Source organism: Somniosus microcephalus, chromosome 1, assembly GCF_052327205.1.
Source record: "Somniosus microcephalus isolate GS21.2 chromosome 1, FLI_Smic_1.0, whole genome shotgun sequence".
NCBI lineage: Eukaryota > Metazoa > Chordata > Chondrichthyes > Squaliformes > Somniosidae > Somniosus > Somniosus microcephalus.
The window spans coordinates 181,851,340-181,871,916 of record NC_140987.1 but is presented as its reverse complement, the minus strand read 5'-3'; the positions used below and the strand labels follow the sequence as shown (position 1 = coordinate 181,871,916).

Below are 20,577 nucleotides of genomic sequence, written 5' to 3'. Positions count from 1 at the left end.
TAGTGCAACCTCTGCCTACACCTAATGGGAGGAGGGAGCGCAGCCACTAGTCGACCGCCACTCCCTCAGCAGCCCAGTGAGGAACGACCTGAGCCGACGCAGCTCGAGCGGGCTCACATCCGCGGCCGCGCCCATGGTCTTGACGGCGGCGCGGACCGACCCGATGAGCAGCGCCAGCTCCGACCACCTGGCGAGGGCCAGCCGGGTCTTGTTTTGACGACCCTGGCACACGGCCACAAAATCCCGGAGTTCCCTGACGGGAATCAGGGGAGACTCGGCGAGGGGCACGAGGTCATCCATCGCCTCGTCGGTGATGGAATCCAACTCGTCCTCCGCGCCCATCACCGAGTACCCGTCCTCCGCCGGGGGGTCGCCACCAGCAGCCGACCCGTCCGTCGCGCAGTGCGCAGCGAATGGCTCGGCCGCATCGGCCGGCCCCGCCTCCGCCCGAATCCCAACCCCAGGATCGGTGGCAGAGGATTCCTCCCTGGGCTCCTCCGGGGGCGCTGGGCCAGAAGACGGCGGTGGTTCAGAGTCCCCCTCCACCCCAGACGCCAGAACGCCCGGAGAAATCGGGGAGAAAACAAATTGAAATTCCACCAGGACGTCCGGCGCCACAGGCACAGTCAGGATGCCTTCCTCCTCCTCGCCACCAGTCTCTGACCCAGCGGATGGGGTGTCCTGGGCTAAAATTTCAACCAGGTCGAGCAGCCCCTGGGAAATGTCCAGGTCACATTGGGCGACCTCAGTTTCTTGCAGCTCGCCCGACCCAGACCCCAGGCCGCCTGACCCGGCGAGGGGTAATGGGACAGATAAAATATCGATTTCTGCCGCGGGTTGTTCCGCGACCCCCCCCACGGGCAGGGTCTCGTCCCCATCCCCGGGAGGCACGTGCCGGACAGACTCATCTGCCTCAGCCTCCCGAGGGACAGGTGACTCCTGCCAATCACTGGTGATGGTGACAGCGGGGGGGGGCGCAGTACCCGCGGCGGGCGACGACTTCCCCAGGTCGGAGGGACGTTCCTCTTCTTGGTCCTCCTCCTCCTCTAGGGGGTCACGCCTTTTTAGCACGGAGGGAGCGAGGGAGACCTCCATGTCTGCAGGGGCCTCCTCCTCTGCTCCCTCCGGCGGAGCAGGTTTGTCGGGTTCCCCGGGCCCGAGCCCGGCCGCAGGTATTGACGTTTCCGCCTTGGCGGACGCGACCACAGGCTCGGGCACGAGGTCCCTCCCACCCTTGTCTGCCCCGACCAACTCCGCGATGAGCGCGGGTGTCAGGGACTCCAGGCTCAAGGGCCGGCCCTCCACGGGGGGACCCACCCTAAGGTGTTTGGATTTCCCCCGGGCCTTTCTTCCACCCGGACGCGCTCCCTCCCCCCCGCCGGAGGCCTTGATGGCATTGGCCTCCGGCGTCAACCGCGCATCGGTTGTTCGGTGGGCGCGGCCAGACCTGGGGAGAGGAGCGGCGGCGGTGCCAGCCTCGGCCGCACCAGACGATCCGGCGGCCTTGGAGCTGGGGCAGTTTTTCCGGATGTGCCCCACCTCCTTGCAGGCGTGGCACCGCACACCGTCCGCCGTCCAAAAGGTGCGATAGGCGGTCCCCTCATGGAGGACGACAAATGCCCCGTCGGTGTCCTCATCCCGCGCCAGCTGAATAAAGACCTAGCGCCGGAAGGAGAAGACGTGCCGAAGGCTGGCTTCCCGGCAACCGAGCGGGATAGGTGCGATCCCCAATCTCACCTCCCCAAGTTGGTGCAAGTGGGGGAGGAGGAGCTCACCAGGAATATAGGGTGGGATGTTGGAAATAACGATCCTCCGCACGGTGGCCTCAAGAGGATCCACCGGCAGGAAGGTCCCACCCACGGTGAGCCCCTTGGCAACGGCCAGGGACACCGCCCGCTCCGACCCTAGGAAGAACACAGCCTTCCCGTACATTTTTGAGGCGGCGAGGATGGCTGAAGGGCCGACAACCCCAGCCATGGCCTTAACACATGCCTCAATGGTCATTGTGGGGTGGGTGTAGCTCTTCACCCCAAGCTTTTTTGTTATCAGTTTAAAAGGTGACGGGGCAGCAGAAGAAGCGGGAGCAGCTGTGGCTGTGGCTGCCACTCCCGCATAAGTCCTGGCTGGCCTCGCCACCGGCGAAGATGCAGTCGCCATTATGGGGTGGTTTTTATAAAGGGCTACACCCACCCCAAGTCACAGGCCTTATGATGTTAATGGCCTCCGGTTTTTTAAAGTCCTCCCTTGAGCAGAGGGAGCTGTTAAATTAAAGGCACACCTCTCCCCTTATAGATTGGAATTGGGAGAGGGGCCTTCTTCCCTCTGCTCAAGTGGCAATTAAATAGTAGGTGGAAAAGAGGTGCCTCTTGAGAGAGACAAAAAGAGAGACAAAGAGAGAGAGAGAGGGGGGTGGGAAGGAGGGAGGCCGCAAAGGCAGGGTCGCCACTCAGGATGGTAGGTGGGTGGGTGTCGGCAGGGGTGCACTCTCCGATGGAAAAACAAAGTCTCTGTTGGTGGTCTTCTGGCAGGGGGAGAAGATGTCTTCGCCTGGGAAAGCTGGAGATGCCCAGGATCAGTCCTACACCAGATCTTAACGATGTATTAATTGATTTAAAGACTTCACCTAGGCAGCTCCAGCTGTCCCAGGCCAGGCAATAGAAAGGGTGCCTATTAGTGGTGTGTGTGGCCTAGTATTCTACAAGAGACACACACACACAAACAGACACCCCTTGGTGTTCCGGCCGGTCTTCTTTTCTCCCCCCACCTACAATACAAAGTCTTTTGGAGAATGCACCAAATGACACCCACCTGCAGATGTTCAGTAGAAGGTGTTAACCTTCCCTCCTTCCAAGCAGTTGATGGTGGGTGTTGATTGCTGCTTCTCTCCCCTCTCTCCCTCTCCTGGAATGGAGGCCAATTTGGGGAGGCAGTGGTGGAAAGGCCTCTCCTTTGGTAGGTGTTGGCCTCCTTTTTCCCTCTCCTCTCCTCTGTCCTCTCTCTCCAGGCACCTCAGTTGTAGCTGTTGCGGTAGTGGTGGTCTGACGTTTCTCCTTCTCCTCCACTCCCTGGTCAAGGAGACCACCACTTTCCACTCTCCTTTGGGTGAACCAGCAGCACAGAGAGCAAGGCAGAGAATGAATAAAGTTGTGAGTTTCTGTCGTTTTCTTGTTTCTGTGCCTCTGGCCTCTCCTGTGTGTTAAAGTATTTATTTGTCTCCTGTCTCATTTGAATAATTATGTCACATGGTCACTCTGGCCTGTATTTAAGCTTCCTGTTTCCTGTCCTCTTTGCTCAGTCCTGGGTTCGCCTGCCTGCAGGTAGCAGCTCTCTCGAGTCTCTCTGAGTTTTTGAGTCTCTACTGAATTTCCTTTCGAGTGTTACCATGTCTCTGTGTTTTCGAGTCTCTAGTGAATCTCCTTTCGCGTGTTACCCTGTTTCTATGTGCTCGAGTCTCAAGGAAGCATCTTTCAAGTTCTACCCGGTCTCGAGTGCTTGGATAGGCTTCCTGCGCTTGGGTCCACTACCGTAACCCTAGCAAAACGGCCCCGTAAATGCACGGCCCCGTGACAGAAGGACTGAGCCATACATGGACCCAGCAGAAAGCAACCAGCCAAGGTTTGAAACTCTCGAGTTAATTTTCGAGCTTTCTTGGGCAATATTTGGTCTCCTAGGAAGAAGACTCCCCGCTGTGTCTGTGTGTTTAATTTTCGAGTCTCCTAGGAAGAAGACCCCCACTGTGTTAAATTTTCGAGTGAACTTTCAAATCTCCTATGTTAAATTCGAGTGAACTTTCAAGTCTACTGGACCCTCATTGTGTTAAACTTCCAAGTCTCCTGGGCCTTCATTGTGTTAAACTCTCGAGCTCTCTTGGGCAAATGTTTGGTCTCCTAGGAAAAGGGCTCCCCACTGTGTCTTTGTGTTTAATTTTTGAGTCACCTAGGAAGAAGACCCCCACTGTGTTAAATTTTCGAATGAACTTTCAAGTCTCCTATGTTAAGTGAACTTTCAAGTCTATTGGGCCTTCATTGTGTTAAAATTTTGAGTGAACTTTCAAGTCTTCTGGGCCTTCGTTGTGTTAACTCTCTAGTTAACTTCCAAGTTTCCTGGGCCTTCGTGGTGTTATATTTTCAAGTCAACTCTCAAGCTTCCTGGGCCTCTACTGTGTTAGGCCCCCAAGTGAACTCTCAGGCCTCCTGTTGGCCTTCATAGTGTTAGATTTTCGAGTCAACTTTCAAGTTTCCTGGGCCTCCCGTTGTGTTAAACTTTCAAGTCAACTTTCAAGTTTCCTGGGCCTTCATAGTGTTAAATTTTTGAGTGAACTTTCAAGTCTACGGGACCTTCATTGTGTTTAACTCTCAAGCTTCCTGGCCCTCTACTGTGTTAAATTCTCAAGTGAACTTTCAAGTCTCCTGGGCCTTTCGTAGTGTTAAATTCTCAAGTCAACTCTCAAGCTTCCTGGGCCTTCGTTGTGTTAAACTCTCCAGCTCTCTTGGGCAAATATTTGGTCTCCTAGGAAGAAGACTCCCCGCTGTGTCTTTGTGTATAATTTTCGAGTCTCCTAGGAAGAGGACCCCCGCTGTGTCTTTGTGTATAATTTTCGAGTCTCCTAGGAAGAGGACCCCCGCTGTGTTTGCTACCCTCCTGGTTTGGACAAGTTTAATTTTCGAGCTCTCCTGGACAAGATAAAGAGTAAAGAAAAGAAAGAAGAAAAGGAGTTTTCCAGTTCTCCTGGGCAAATTAAGTAAACTTTCGAGCTCTCCGGGACAAAATAAACTCTCGAGCTCTCCTGGACAAAATAAACTCTCGAACTCTTCGGTTTTGGTATCGATAAACTTTCGAGCTCCCCTGGATAAGAAACTTTTGAGCTCTCCTGGATAAGATACTCTCAAGTTCCCCTGGACAAGTTAAACTCTCGAGTTCTTCTGGATAGTATAAACTCTCAAGTTCTCCTGGACAAGTTAAATTTTCGAGCTGTCCTGGACAAGATAAACTCTCAAGTTCTCCTGGACAAGATAACTTTCGAGCTCTCCTGGATAAGGTACTCTCAAGTTCTCCTGGACAAGATAACTTTCGAGCTCACCTGGACAAGTTAAACTTTCGAGCTCTCCTGGATAAGATACTCTCAAGTTCTCCTGGACAAGATAAACTCTCAAGTTCTCCTGGACAAGTTAAACTTTCGAGCTCTCCTGCACAAGATAAACTCTCAAGTTATCTTGGGCAATTATTTGGGCTTTTGCTGCGTTTTGTGCTGTTAAACTCTCGAGCGCTCCCGAGCTCCCACTGTGTTTTTTGTTTAATTCTCGAGTCTTGCTAAAAATAAGGTATAAAAAATAAAAATAAATAAATAAATAAATAAAATAGTGATCATCTTAGGCTTATGGGACGTCAGGTGCCGTCCCTAAAAGGGGGGGTACTGTAACAGCTTCAGCGGCACTTCCCTCTGCTCGCCACCTGAGGGCGGTTTTTGAGGCCTCGGTGCATTGCTGCCGTGCCTTCTGGGCCCCTCTCCTCACCTGTATCTCGAGTAATTGATCTCATCAGAGTAATTAGGCTAGTTAATAAAGTTGTTCAGTTTTGTCCTTGTTTTGTTTCTGTGCCTCTGGCCTCACCTGTGTGTTAAAGTATTTATTTGTCTCCTGTCTCATTTGAATAATTATGTCACGTGACCACTCTGGCCTGTATTTAAGCTTCCTGTTTACTGTCCTCTTTGCTCAGTCCTGGGTTTGCCTGCCTGCAGGTAGCAGCTTTCTCGAGTCTTCTGTGTTTTCGAGTCTCTACTGAATTTCCTTTCGAGTGTTACCATGTCTCTGTGTTTTTGAGTCTCTAGTGAATCTCCTTTCGAGTGTTACCCTGTTTCTATGTGCTCGAGTCTCAAGGAAGCATCTTTCAAGTTCTACCCGGTCTCGAGTCCTTGGATAGGTTTCCTGCGCTTGGGTCCACTACCGTAACCCTAGCAAAACGGCCCCGTGAATGCACAGCCCCGTGACAGTGCACCGAGGCCTCAAAAACCGCCCTCAAGTGGCGAGCAGAGGGAAGTGCCGCTGAAGCCATTACAGCCACTGGGAGAAGGTGATTAAGGAAGATTCTTGCGATGACTTTCCCTGTGGCAGACAGCAGGGAGCCTCCTCTGTAATTACCGCAATCGGACTTGTCACCCTTCTTGAAGATGGTTATCATTACGGCATCTCTGAGATCCCCTGGCATGCTCGCCTCCTTCCAAATAAGAGAAATGAGTTCATGTATTCGCGCCAATAGTGCTTCTCCGCCATGTTTTAGCGCCTCGGCAGGGATTCCATCTGCTCCTGAGGCCTTCTTGTTCTTCAGTTGTTGGATGACCATTTCAACCTCATTCTGGGCTGGGGTTGTGTTGAGGTGGTGGCGGGTAGCATGCTGTGGGATGGAGTTGAGGACACTCGCGTCGAAGACAGAGACTTGGTTAAGGAGATCTTCGAAGTGCTCCTTCCAGCGGGCACTGACTGCCTCTCTGTCCTTGATGAATACCTCTCCATTCGTGGCCCACAGTGGGGTAGGGCCTTGGGTGCTTGGGCAGTAGATGGTCTTGACTGCGCTGAAGAATCCACGCACATCGTGGTTGTCGGCTAGCTGCTGGATCTCCTGCGCTTTCTCCGCCCACCATCTGTTCTTTAGGTCGCAAGTTTTTTGTTGGACCTCGGCCTTCAGGCGTCTGTAGCGCTGCTTTCTTGCTCTCGAGTTTCCAGATCAAGAATGCCTTGCGCTTGCGGCTTATTAGCTCCTTGATCTCCTGGTCGTTCTCGTCGAACCAGTCTTGCTGTTTCCTGGTCGAGTGACCGAGCGTCTCTTCACAGGTGCTGATTATGGAGGCCTTGAGTGCAGACCAGGTGCTGTGGACACTCTGGGCTCGAATTTATCAATGGGGACGTGATGGAGGCGGGACTCCCACTTTTTGGGTTGTAGTCCTGCCTCCATCGACTTGTGGCCAACCCACGCTATTTTCCCTTGATTGACCTTGTTAAACCCACCCAGTGGGCTCAGCAGGCCAATTAAAGGACACCTGGTTACTGGTAAGGTCAGCGATTGACATTTCATCTGTCAAGAGCTTTTGACAGATAAAAAATCAGTGTTTGACAGCTCTGTGAAGCTGTCAAACACTGACAATCTGTCTTCTAACTTGAGTCCTTCTACTCAGACTCAGTTAGAGGTCTCTCCAGACCAGAAAGCAGAGGCTGCAGCTTTTGATAGTTCAGCGACTCTTCTGCTTTCTGTGCCGGTGAACTGAGGGACTCCCGAGAACTGAAGGGAGGAAGCCTTCAGGAGAAAGTAAAGGTAAGTAAAACTTATTAAAACACTTTACACTTACCTCACACAGTTACCTCAGCACACATGCACCCATCACTCACCTGCACAACGGACATCTCGACCCCTCCAATCCCTTCAGACCGACGGTCCGCCTCGCTAACTTGGCGTGGTTCGGAGCCGTCGGGAAGCCCACACTTCAGGGCTAAAAATAGGGATTAGGCAAAAAACTGCCTGTTAAATACCTGTTAACAGGCAGTTAATTGGCACTAATCCCCTTCCCGCCTCGGGGAGGCGGCTCCCAGCACAGGTCGGATACCCGCCTCCTGGGACATTGGCACAGAGGTGGGTTGGGGGCGGGATGGATTCCTGCCCCCCGATTCTGCAATTTTCCCACCACTTCCGCCTCCAAACCCACCTCCACGGGGCTTGGAAATTCGAGCCCTCTTTGTCTCTGAATCACTGGGAGTGTCAGGTTGGTTGTGAGGCACAGGCTGAATAGGGCTTTCTCAGCAGGGTCTTTGAGTGCTCCAGCGTTGATTTTCCTGCGGCATTGCTTCTGTTGCCACTGCTGTTTTGGGGCTATGTTGATGGAGATGACAGAGCGGATTAGGCGGTGGTCTGTCCAACAGTCGGCAGCTCCTGTCATGGCACAGGTGATGCAGATGTCCTTGCGGTCCCTCGCTCGGACGACGATGTAGTCCAGCAGATGCCAGTGCTTGGAGCAAGGGTGCTGCCATGAAGCCTTGTACTTTTCTCTCTGACGGATCAAGGTGTTGGTTATGACAACGCCATGTTCTAAGCATTTCATCAGGAGGAGGGTACTGTTAGATCCGTGTGTTAATGGAGACACGGAATGCAGGAGTTGATTTAACAAGTGTTTACTGAACAAAGTCTGGAGGTGAACTAACAACACAAGACGCTACACAGGCTTATATACCCGAGTGGTCACTACTGGTACTACAGTATACAAGGGCTTCAAAAACATAGTTCCTCTTAAAGGTACATACACTACAATTCCTCCCCTTTTAGATAAATAGTACATAACATTTTAAGTAATCATTAAATAACATTTTTACAAGAACAATTACACATTTGCTGAAGTTAATTAATTACAAATTCAGTCTCTCTGGAGGCTTCCTGACTCGGTCCGGATAACGCCTCGGTGGTGTTGTAGGTTCTTTTGGCAAGGTCGATTCGGCTTCAATGCTAGTGTCGGGTTCATCTGGTTCCAGTATCACCGGATCGGAGGTAGATACAATGGGTATCTCTGCTTCATCACTAGGTGTATAGAGTTGTGGTGTAGGTTGTCCTTTTTCGGATGACTCTATGATCTGGTCAGCATGGCACCTTATTATGCTTTCTCCAATGTCCACGGTATACATCAGTGGTCCTAGTCGTGTGCAAATAGTTCCAGGCTGCCATTTCTCGGTACAGTAGTCCTGGGCCAAAACTGGTTGACCTATCTGGAAGGTTCTAGTTGGCCTTTCATTCATGCTTTGAAATTGCCGGTTCTCTACGTCCCTTCTGACGTTTGGCTTGACCAAATCCAGCCGGCATCTTAGTCTTCTATTGAAAAACATCATGGCGGGGGTTTGGTTTGTAACCACATGTGTTGCATTCCTGTACGCAAACAAGAAGTTATCTACCTTATGTTGTAGATTTATGTCTTCATTACCCATGGCCTTTATGGCCTTCTTGAAGGTCTGGACAAACCTTTCAGCCAATCCATTGGTGGCGGGATGGTATGGGGCGGACGTGTAATGCTTAACCCCATTGTTTTTTAAGAACTTCCTGAATTCTACGGATACAAATTGCGGTCCATTATCAGAACAGATCTGTTCAGGCAGCCCATTCCTGGTGAATATGGTCCTTAATACTGTGATGATTTTTTCCATGGTGGTGGAGGACATCTTTATTACCTCCGGCCACTTGGAGTGTGCATCCACCACGATTAAGAACATTGAGTCCATAAATGGACCAGCAAAGTCGATATGTACCCTTTGCCATGGAGATGAGGGCCACTCCCATGGATGTAGAGGGGCTTGTGGTGGGGCGTTTTGGACCTTCTGGCATCCTACACAGCTCTTGGTCATTTCTTCGATGTCTCCATCAATACCTGGCCACCACACAAACGCTCTGGCTAAGTTCTTCATTTTCACTCCACCCAGATGCCCCTCGTGAAGCTCCTTTAGCACTTTATCCTTGAGTTTGGGTGGAATCACCACTCTGGATCCACACATCAAGGTTCCTCAGCACACTGACAGCTGTTCTCTTCTTTGCGAGAATGCAGGCAACAGTGGTTCGCCATGTGCTGGCCATCCTTTCACCGTTAAATCGTAGACTCGTGAGAGAGTTGGGTCATTTAGCGTTTCCTTTTCAATGGTCGAATTTGTCACCGGTAGACATTCCACTATGGTCGAGTGGAATATCTCCACTGGGTCCACTGTAGGCGCCTCTTCCACCGTTGGCAACGGTAGGCGCGATAACTCGTCAGCATTCCCATGCTGTTTTGTTCCATTGTACTCTATGTCATATTGGTGTGCCCCTAGGAAAAGGGACCACCTCTGTAGCCTTTGCGCTGTCATAATGGGAACGCCCTTTTTAGGGTTGAATATGGAGACAAGGGGTTGATGGTCAGTCAACAAGGTAAACGTTTGTCCGTGTAGGTAACGGTTGAATTTCTTCACCCCCCACACCAGGCTGAGTGCCTCCCTGTCGATCTGGGCATAGTTACGCTCAGCTGAGTTCAATGAGCGTGACGCAAAAGCTATCGGCCGCTCCGAGCCATCAGGGAATCTATGCGATAATACCGCTCCCACGCCGCAAGGGCATGCATCGCACGCCAGTCTGATTGGCAGTGATGGGTTGTAATGAGCCAACACTTCCCCGGACGTGATCAAGCCTTTGCATTTATGGAAGGCACGTTTACAGTCTCCGCTCCATTTCCAAACTACTCCCGTTTGTAGCAGTGCGTTAAGCGGGTGCAGAACCGTCGACAAGTTTGGTAAAAATTTATGATAGTAATTTACTAATCCCAGGAACGACCTTAATTGTGAGACATTTTCAGGCGCTGGGGCCTTTACGACCGCTTCAATTTTTTCAGGTGACTTATGCAACCCTTCTTCGTTAATGACATGGCCACAATACGATATTTGTTTCTGGAAAAATTCGCATTTGGGGCGATTTGCTCGTAGGCCCCATTCTCTCAGCCTCGTGAGCACCTGCTCCAAGTTGGCAAGGTGCTCGTTGTTGTTTTCTCCTGTTACAAGGATGTCATCTAGGTAGCATTGAGTCCCCGGAATCCCTTGCAGGACTTGCTCCATAGCTCTTTGCCAGATAGCCGGAGCTGATGCCACTCCGAAAACCAGTCGATTGTACTGGTACAGGCCTTTGTGTGTGTTTATCGTGCGATACTTTTTAGAGGCCTCCTCAACCTCCATCTGTAGATATGCCTGTGCTAAGTCAATTTTGGTGAAACGTTTCCCTCCGGATAGTGAGGCAAAAATATCTTCTCTGTACCGTGTGAAGAACCGGGTTTACAGTCACCTTGAAGTCCCCACAGATGCGAACTTTTCTCTGTTCTTCAGATTTATCATTATTCAACGTTTTCCTCATGACCGGGACGATGGGTGTTGCCCACTCGCTCCAATCTACCTTGGATAACACGCCTGCTTTTTCCAAATTCTCCATCTCTGCCTCGACGGCTGGACAAATTGCGTATGGCACCGGCCTTGCCTTAAAAAACTTGGGAATTGCCGCATCTTCCACTTTTATTGAGGCGGTGGCGCCTTTCAGGGTTCCTAGTTCCTGTTGAAACACTTCTTTGGCGTTAGCCAAGATTTCTTTTAATCATCCAGGTATGACGTCATCATCGTTTTTTTTCTTACTGGTCACCATCAGTGCCTGAATGGAGTACCAGTCTAAACGTATCTTTCTGATCCATTCACATCCCAACAACAGTGGACCACCATCTTGCAGAACGTATAAATACAACTTTTGTATTTCCTTGCCGTTGTATACAACAGGTACCCTTATTTTCCCTCTGGTGTATACTTTCTGCCCCGTATATGTCTTCAAGACAATGGATGTGTCTTTCAAAGGTATATGCGGAAATAGCCGCTCGTAATCCCATCGACTCATGACGGTCAGAGCTGATCCTGTATCTAGCGCCATTTTGACTGGGGACCCCGCTATCGTGAGGGTAACCCAAATGGTCTGGTAATCTTCTTTGGCAATTACATTATGTAATTTGAGACAGCTTAGTCTCTTGTTTCCGGAGTCACTATCGCTCTTCTGGTCTTCGGAGCTACTGTCCGTCATCATTTGTACCTTTCTGTACTTTTCCTTATTGACCTTTTTACTGTCAGCGGATTTCTTTCCAGATCTGCATACACGTGCAATGTGTCCCATCTTTCCGCATTGCCTGCATGCTTTGTCCTTGAACCAGCAGTCCTTCTGGTCATGGGTGGATCTGCAGCAGCGATAGCATCTCTCGAAACTCCGTGTCATTTCATGGGTGCCGAAGTCCTGTGGCTTTTGCTGTATCTCTGCAGCTCCTCTTGCTGCTGCTTCGTATGATACAGCCACACTGAAAGCCTTGTCCATTGTCAAATCTTTCTCAGAAAGTAGTCTTTTCTGTGTTCCTTCGCTTAGGAGACCACAGACGAATTTGTCTCGTAGAGAATCTGCCAGTCCTGCCCCGAATTGGCAGTGCTTTGACAGCTTTCATAATTCGGTGAGGTAATCAGTGTTACTTTCATTCTTGTGCTGATTCCTCCTGAAGAATTTGAATCGTTCCGCTATCAGCAGCGGTGTTGGGTTTAAGTGCTCCTGTAAGGTATCAATAATCTCCTTAAAATTCTTGTCCATCGGTTTGGCTGGAGTGATCAAGTTTCGTAACAGTCCGTATGTCCTTGCGCCCATCAGATTTAGAAGTACCAATGCCTTTTTATCATCCGCTACTTCATTCGCCTTGCAATATACCTCCACTCTTTCCGCATATGTGGTCCAATCTTCTATATCACTATCAAAAGCAGTAATATTGCCAGTCTTCGGCATCTTGAAAATCTAAAATGGCGCTTCCCGCACTTTTCTTTCTTCCCCGCCGAGTTAAGATGGCGTCTCCCGCGCTTTCCCGCCACTGCCGCTGCTGCCAACACTGTTCTCCGCAGTTCCCGTTGCGGCCTGCAGCTTTTCGCGGTATTTCTATTTTTTTTTATATATAGCTTCAATAGTTTCTCCGTTACTTGGAGAACCGTTCCCGTCGTGGAGCGGACCCTCTGGGACTTTCCCCTCCCTCTGCTCGGTCCGAACGCCGACCTGCTTTGCAGCACCGGCCGCGCCCTGAGTGCTCCACCCTCTCTCTCTCTTTGCTTCTGCTTCCCGACTCGCTGCCTGGCCCCGTTGCAGAGCCACCCGATCGAGCTCTAGCCCGCCGCAGCCCAGGAAGGATCAGTGCACTACCTGCCACCAGCCCGTTTAGCTGGGGAAACCACAGACTGGAGACCAAGCCTGGCCCTCGTTTTCGAGTTTCTTCGAGTTATTTATTTTTTTCTTGCTTCTGGCTTCGACCTTCGTCTGAGGAATCAATCCCCTTGAGGTGCTGCCGAATTGCAGGTAAGTTCATTTCTAACTCGTCGCCACTGTTAGATCCGTGTGTTAATGGAGACACGGAATGCGGGAGTTGATTTAACAAGTGTTTACTGAACAAAGTCTGGAGGTGAACTAACAACACAAACGCTACACAGGCTTATATACCCGAGTGGTCACTACTGGTACTACAGTATACAAGGGCTTCAAAAACATAGTTCCTCTTAAAGGTACGTACACTACAGGTACCGTTGGAGTTGGCTTTCCCTACCCCCTCTCTGCCGATCACACCTACCCAGAGGTCTGTGTCCTTTCCAACTCTGGCATTAAAGTCGCCAAGGAGGATCAGTTGTCGCCCATTGGGACTTGGGACAGGGATTGTTCGAGGCTGGAGTAGAATTCCTCTTTGGTCTCACCTGTGGCTTCCAGTGTTGGGGCAAAGCTGGGTGGGAGGGTAAGCTGTGAGGAGGATGTCGAGAAACTCCAGTACAATTTGGACAGATTGGGTGATTGGGCAGAAACATGGCAAATGCACTATAATGTGGATAAATGTGAGGTTATCCACTTTGGTGGCAAAAACAGGAAGGCAGATTATTATTTGAATGGCAATAGATTGGGAGAAGGGGAAGTGCAAAGAGACCTGGGTGTTCTTGTGCACCAGTCGCTGAAGGTAAGCATGCAGGTGCAGCAGGCGGTTAAGAAGGCAAATGGTATGTTGGCCTTCGTAGCAAGAGGGTTTGAGTACAGGAACAAGGATGTCTTGCTACAGTTGTACAGGGCCTTGGTGAGACCGCACCTTGAGTATTGTGCGCAGTTTTGGTTGCCTTACCTGAGGAAGGATATTCTTGCCATGGAAGGAGTGCAGCGAAGATGCACCAGGCTGATACCTGGGATGGCAGGAATGACGTATGAGGAGAGATTGTGTCGATTGGGCTTATACTCAGTGGAGTTTAGAAGATTGAGAGGGGATCTCATCGAAACCTATAAAATTCTGTCAGGCCTGGACAGACTAGATGCAGGAAGGATGTTTATGATGGCCGGGGAGTCCAGAACCAGGGGTCATAGTCTAAGGATAAGGGGTAAGCCATTTAGGGCTGAAATGAGGAGGAATTTCTTCACCCAGAGAGTGGTGAACCTGTGGAATTCTCTGCCACAGAGGGCGGTGGAGGCCAGTTCATTAAATATATTCAAAAAGGTGCTGGATATATTTCTTAAGGCTAAAGGGATCAAGGGATATGGGGAGAAGGCAGGGACAGGGTACTGAATTTGGATGATCAGCCATGATCTCATTGAATGGCGGAGCAGGCTCGAAGGGCCGAATGGCCTACTCCTGCTCCTATCTTCTATGTTTCTATGTACGCACTGATGGCCGTAGCGCACTCGTTCCGGGCTAGGGTGAGCCGTAGATTCACAAAGCGTTTGTTTATTCCACAAGGGGAGTCTCTGAGACCTTCAACTAGCTCATTTTTTATGGCGAAGCCTACCCCATGGAGGCAGCGTTCTTCTTCAGGTTTACCTTTCCAAAAGAATGTGTAACCATCGCCTTGCTCCTTGAGCTGCCCTTCCCCTGCCCGCAGGGTCTCGCTTAGGGCGGCGATGTCTATGTCGAAACGTCTGAGCTCCCGGGCAACGATAGCAGTACGGCGTTCCGGTCTGTCACTGTTGGGGTTGTCCATGAGGGTCCTGACGTTCCAGGTCCCAAACTTCATTTTAAAGGGTGGAAGATGCCTGTGCATGAATTCTTTTAACGTTGATTCCCCTGCTCCCTGTGATTAGTACCTATTCAAGACAAACACTTACAGCTGACTGACAGTTAACTGCCACTGTCAGGCAACTTCTGTTAACTACAGTTTTTAGGTTAACATCAATATCTTAAACTAAATTTCACTTTTTACAGCTTCTACTTACCCAATACTTACCAGGAATTCCTACTCTTTCCAAATTCCCAAATAAAACACTCTTTTTTAAGTGCACTCTGTTTAATCCCGCTCTGTGCAGACTGCTCTGTGCTCTGCAGAAATGTTTACTCTTATACTCAACACCTTAGGTCTGAATTAGACTTTTATCACTGGAAAAGCATATCAGGAAATCACAGGTGCACTCCCCATGAATTTAAATCCATTAACTAAATGGAGCAGCATTCATAAAATGCATTTTATTGGAGCTGATCACTCCACTGCAAGACTCAATGGAAACAATCCAGTCAGGGTTGCTTTGAGTTTCACTGTTCTGCAGTCATATCTTCACACCACATTTGTGTTTCAATATTTATAAATGTGGCACAAGACTCCTTGTATAATGACAATATTTGACTGGAAGTCTTGTACATTCGCTCGTACTGGTGTAAACCTACCAATGCAAACGGAATTATAGTAAAGTCACTGATGAAAAGAATTGCAAAAACAATAGCCTGTAATGTTTTATCTTTTAGAGTTTACAAGGTTCCATTTAACAATATTGATAAATCTAATGAGCATTATGCATTGGGTTATAATTTATTACAAATATTAAACTTTACAGACGATTGAGTGAATTTCTAGTCAGATTAATTTCCATCCAGTATGAGTAAAACTGTATCCAAGACAAAGCCAACAGTGAACCACTAAACACCTCTGTCAATCTGTCTACACCGTCCACAAACACTAAACATCTCTGTCAACCTGTCCGCATCATCCACAAATGGATTTGCCCTTGAAAATGTGCATTATTGGCTCTGGAAGCTGTTGCTCTGAGCTGTTGTCCGAATAAGAACTCCTGGTACCGAGAGAACACTCTCAGATCTAGAGCAAGGAATTAGAGTTGAAAACCTAACTACTAATTATCCTTGTTTGTTTTGTCATTTTAAATAATATGCTGACTTTATTTTTTTCGATGTATTGAATGCACAGGGAGCTGGACAATCTCACATTAGAGTTGAGGACATGGAGATGGAGCTTACAGCAATGGTATGGTAGCTGGTTTCCACGAAATTCTCATCTGAATGACAGTTTTTTTCATCTTCTCGTAGTTTTTAATTAAATCACAAAACGGTGCAATACCCACACAATCTGTATTGCAATCATAGCAGGCCAATTTTTAATTAAGGTGCTGATAAAAGATGGCAAAGTTAACATGCAGGTACAGCGAGCAATTAGGAAAGCAAATGGTGTGTTAGCCTTTATTGCATGGGGGTTGGAGTATAAGAGTAAGGAAGTCTTGCTGCAATTGTACAGGACTTTGGTGAGACTACACCTGGAGTACTGTGCACAGTTTTAGTCTCCTTACCTCAGGAAGGGTGTACTTGCCTCAGAAGGGGTGCAATGGAGGTTCACTCTGTTGATTCCTGGGATGAGACAGTTGTCCTATGAGGAGAGATTGAGTAGAATGGGCCCTTATTAGCTGAAGTTTAGAAGAATGAAATGTATAAAATTGTTAGAGGGCTTGACAGGGTAGATGCAGGGAGGATGTTTCCCCTGGCTGGAGACTCTAGACCAGGGGCCATAGTCTCAGGAAATGGGGTCGGCCATTTAGGACTGAGTTGATGAGAAATTTCTTCACTCAGAGGGTTGTGAATCTTTGGAATTCTCTACCGCAGAGGGCTGTGGATGCTCAGTCGTTAAGTATATTCAAGACTGAGTTTGTTAGATTTTTGGACATTAAGGGAATCAAAGGATATGGGGATAGGGCAGGAAAGTGGAGTTCAGGTAGAAGATCAGCCAATATCTTATTGAATGATCGAGCAGGCTCGAGGTGCTACATAAATGCAAGTTGTTGTTGCATGGTGACTGGACAGTTGGCAGAACTTGAGACTTAAAAATAGTCACTGCATTCACATCATGGTGAATCATAACTAAAATAAGTACGGTATCAAATTGTGGAGTGGACTGGACTGGAAAAGGCTTGAGACAACTAGAAATGATTATACTTGTAATGGTTGTGATCTACCATAATGGGAATCATCCATGTCCTGGAGGTGAAGTGACAGTGCCTCAGAACTGCAATTTGGTTTGAGTGCATTCACTTGCTGGAAACACTAATGATGGATGAACCATGTCTATTCATTGAGCTTTCCTTTGTCCTGAAGACTATCAAATGATTTCACCCAAAGGCATAAAGTGGTTACAGGAAAAGACTAAAAACATTTTATTCATAACAACAGAAAATGCTGCAAACACTCAGCAGGTCAGGCAGCATTGTGGAGAGAGAAACAAAGTTAACATTTCAGGTCGGTGACCCTGCGTCACAGCTGGAAAAAATTGGAGAAGTAAGGGATTTTTAAGCAAGCGTGGGGCAGGGAAAGTGAGGAGGGGAGGAAATAACAAAGGGAAGGTCTGTGATAGGATGGAAGGCAGGAGAGATTAAAAGACAAAAGGGATGATGGTGCAAGGCAAAAGGAGATGGTAATGGGGCAAGTTAAGAAACAAAAGATGGCTCTAGATGAAGTGTGAATGGCAATGGCAGAATCATCAACAACTGCCATGCGAGAGAGAAAAGAAAACATGGGGGCCGAGGTTATAGTCTGAAATTGTTGAACTTGATGTTGAGTCCAGAAGGCTGTAAAGTGCCTAATCAAAAGATGAGGTGCTGTTCCTGGAGCTTACATTGACCTTTGTTGCAACAGTGTAAGAGGCCAAGGATGGAGAGGCCAGGGTGGGAGTGGAGCGGAGAATTAAAGTGACAGGCGACCGGAAGCTCGGGGTCACGCTTACGGACTGAATGGAGGTGTTCCACAAAGTGGTCACCCAATCTGCGTTTTGTCTCCCCAATGTAGAGGAGACCGCATCGTGAGCAGCGAATACAGTATGCTAAATTACAAGAGTACAAGTAAATCGCTGTTTCACCTGGAAGGAGTGTTTGGGGCCCTGGACAGTGGGAAGGGCGGAGGTAAAAGGGCAGGTGTTGTATCTCCTGTGTTTACATGGGAAGGTGCCGGGCGAAGGGGAAGGGGTGTTGGGGGTGATAGAGGAGTGAACCAGGGTGTCGTGGAGGGAGCGGTCACTTCGGAATGCTGAAGGGGGGGTGGGAAGATGTGTTTGGTAGTGGGATCACTCTGAAGGTGGCAGAAATGGTGGAGGATGATCCGTTGAATATGAAGGCTGGTGGGGTGAAAGGTGAGGACAAGGGGAACCCTATCATGGATCTGGGAGGGAGGGAGGGAAGGGGTGAGAGCAGAACAAAGAATGTTACACTTATCCCACAAAAAGGCAGGCATAGCTAAGGCCCACGCAGGTTCCCATAGCAACACCTTTAATTTGGAGGAAGTGAGTGGAGTCAAAGGAGAAGTTGTTCAATGTGAGAACAAGTTCAACCAGGCGGAGGAGGAGGGTGGTGGTGGATGGGGACTGATTGGGCCTCTGTTCAAGGAAGAAGCGGAGCGCCCTCAGGCCCTCCTGTTGGGGGATGGAGGTGTAGAGGGATTGGACATCCATAGTGAAAAGGAGACAGTTGTTGCCAGGAAACTGGAAACTGTATTTTATTTATACTTGGAATATTGCTTCTTAAAATATTTTCAGTTTAATATTTTAAAAACTGCTCTTCGAAGGGAAGATTTTTAAATGGTTTTAGAATGCATTTCAATATTTGTACAATAACACGTTAAAAGATATTTGAAGATTCTAGTTCGAACATTTGCGTGTAGATTCATATATTCAACTTAATTGTTAACTGTCATCTTCAAATATGAAATATGTTCTTTGCTTGAAAGACAAATATATATTAAACGTAAGTTATTAACCAATGTGTCATTACATTAGTGACTTTACGTGATTTATGCCTTCCTCAGTTATTCTGGGCCGTGTCATCACCAGAAGTGACCATTGAACATTAGACTACTAACCACAGACATCACAAGAAAGACACTTTTGAATTAGAGGATGTTCAGGCACCTGTCATGGAAACCAAACAAATGTCAATTGTTTCATTCATTGTATTTCTACTGAAGCACTAGTATGTGGGTGAAAGCCAGAAAAACCTGACACACATGAACTGAAATCATGCTGTACAATTATGGTGATGAATGGCATTCCTTTGTTATTTGTTTCAATGAAGGCATTAAGCTGTTTTATTTAAAATATCACAAAAATGAATTTCGTATGTACATATAAGTATCTTTGCTACTAATATAACACAAATCAGGATTTCAATCCTAAGGATTCCAGTATCCACATTTATAGCTTCCACACTATCTGGTGAAATATTTGTGAATGAAATTGCCATCATAATTGTAAAAATATTCTACTTTTTGTAATGTTAATGAATAAATGTCTTTTAATGGGGTGACTTTGACATTTGATGATGACAACTATTTGCATGTTATAGAATGGCTTAAAGTAAAGAACATTCTAAGGCACTTCACAGATGAGCATATAGAAAATGGATGCTGAGCCAAGAAGGGAGAGATTGGGGGGATCAAATACTTGATTGAAGAGTTGGCATTTGAGTTGTGTTTTAATTGAAGAGGGAGAGGTTGGGAAGCAGAGGGGTTAAGTGAGGGAATTACAAAGATTAGGACCGAAGTGGCTGAAGGTTTTTCCACTTTTTTTTATTCGTTCCTGGGATGTGGGCATCGCTGACAAGGCCAGCATTTATTGCCCATCCCTAATTACCCTTGAGAAGGTGGTGGTGAGCTGCCTTCTTGAACCACTGCAGTCCGTGTGGTGAAGGTACTCCCATAGTGCTGTTAGGGAGGGAGTTCCAGGATTTTGACCCAGCAACGATGAAGGAACGACAATATATTTCCAAGTCAGGTTGGCGAGTAACTTGGAGGGGAACTTGGAGGTGGTAGTGTTCCCATGCGCCTGCTACCATTGTCCTTCTAGGTGGTAGAGGTCGCGGGTTTGGGCGGTGCTGCCGAAGAAGCCATGGAAAGTTGCTGCAGTGCATCTTGTGATGGTACACACTGCAGCCACGGTACACCGGTGGTGGAGAGAGTGAATGTTTAAGGTGGTGACCTGCTCTTGTAGCCACAATATTTATGTGGCTGATCCAGTTAAGTTTCCTGTCAATGGTAACCCCCAGGATTTTGATGGTGGGGGATTCGGCAATGGTAATGCTGTTGAATGTCAAGGGGTGGTGTTTAGACTCTCGCTTGTTGGAGATAGTCATTGCCTGGCACTTGTGTGGCATGAATGTTACCTGCCACTTTCAGCCCGAGCCTGAATGTTGTCCAGGTTTTGCTGTATGTGGGCATGGGCTGCTTCATTATCTGTGGAGTTTCGAATGGAACTGAACGCTGTGTAATCATCAGCAAACATCCCCATTTCTGACCCTATGATGGAGGGAAGGTCATTGATGAAGCAGCTGAAGATGGTTTGGCCTAGGACATTGCCCTGAGGAACTCCTGCAGTGATATCCTGGGGCTGAGATGATTGACCTCCAACATCCACAACTATCTTCCTTTGTGCTAGGTATGACGCCAGCCAGTGGAGATTTTTCCTCCAATTCCCATTGATTTCAATTTTCCTCGGGCTCCTTAATGCTACACTCGGTTAGATGCTGGGTTGATCGGTGGAGTGAAGGAAAGGGAGGATGCCTAAGAGGTGAAAGTCAGTAAAACAGAGTTTTCAGCAGGAATATAGAAACCATGGAGAGAATTAAAAACGAGGACAAGGTATTTAAATTTGAGGCATTGGGGGATGGGGTCTCAGAGTAAGCCTGCGACAATGGGGCCGATAAGCAAGCAGTACTTAGCATGGTTAAAGATATGGGCAGCAGCGTGTTGGACAAGTTGAA

The 20,577-nt window shown here is 48.3% G+C and overlaps 1 long non-coding RNA gene across 2 annotated transcripts in view; it reads left to right on the top strand.

Annotated features, from left to right (window-relative positions):
* Nucleotides 1-19,122, top strand: part of LOC147124495 (uncharacterized) — a 103,028-nt gene extending 83,906 nt beyond the window's left edge. Inside the window, exons 2-3 of one of the 2 annotated variants that reach the window (XR_015079946.1) lie at nucleotides 15,756-15,812; nucleotides 18,629-19,122. This is a non-coding gene — a long non-coding RNA (uncharacterized LOC147124495). The remainder of the gene's footprint in view (nucleotides 1-15,755; nucleotides 15,813-18,628) is intronic. The other variant, XR_015079953.1, reaches the window with a different exon arrangement.
* The last annotated feature ends 1,455 nt before the right edge of the window (nucleotides 19,123-20,577 follow it).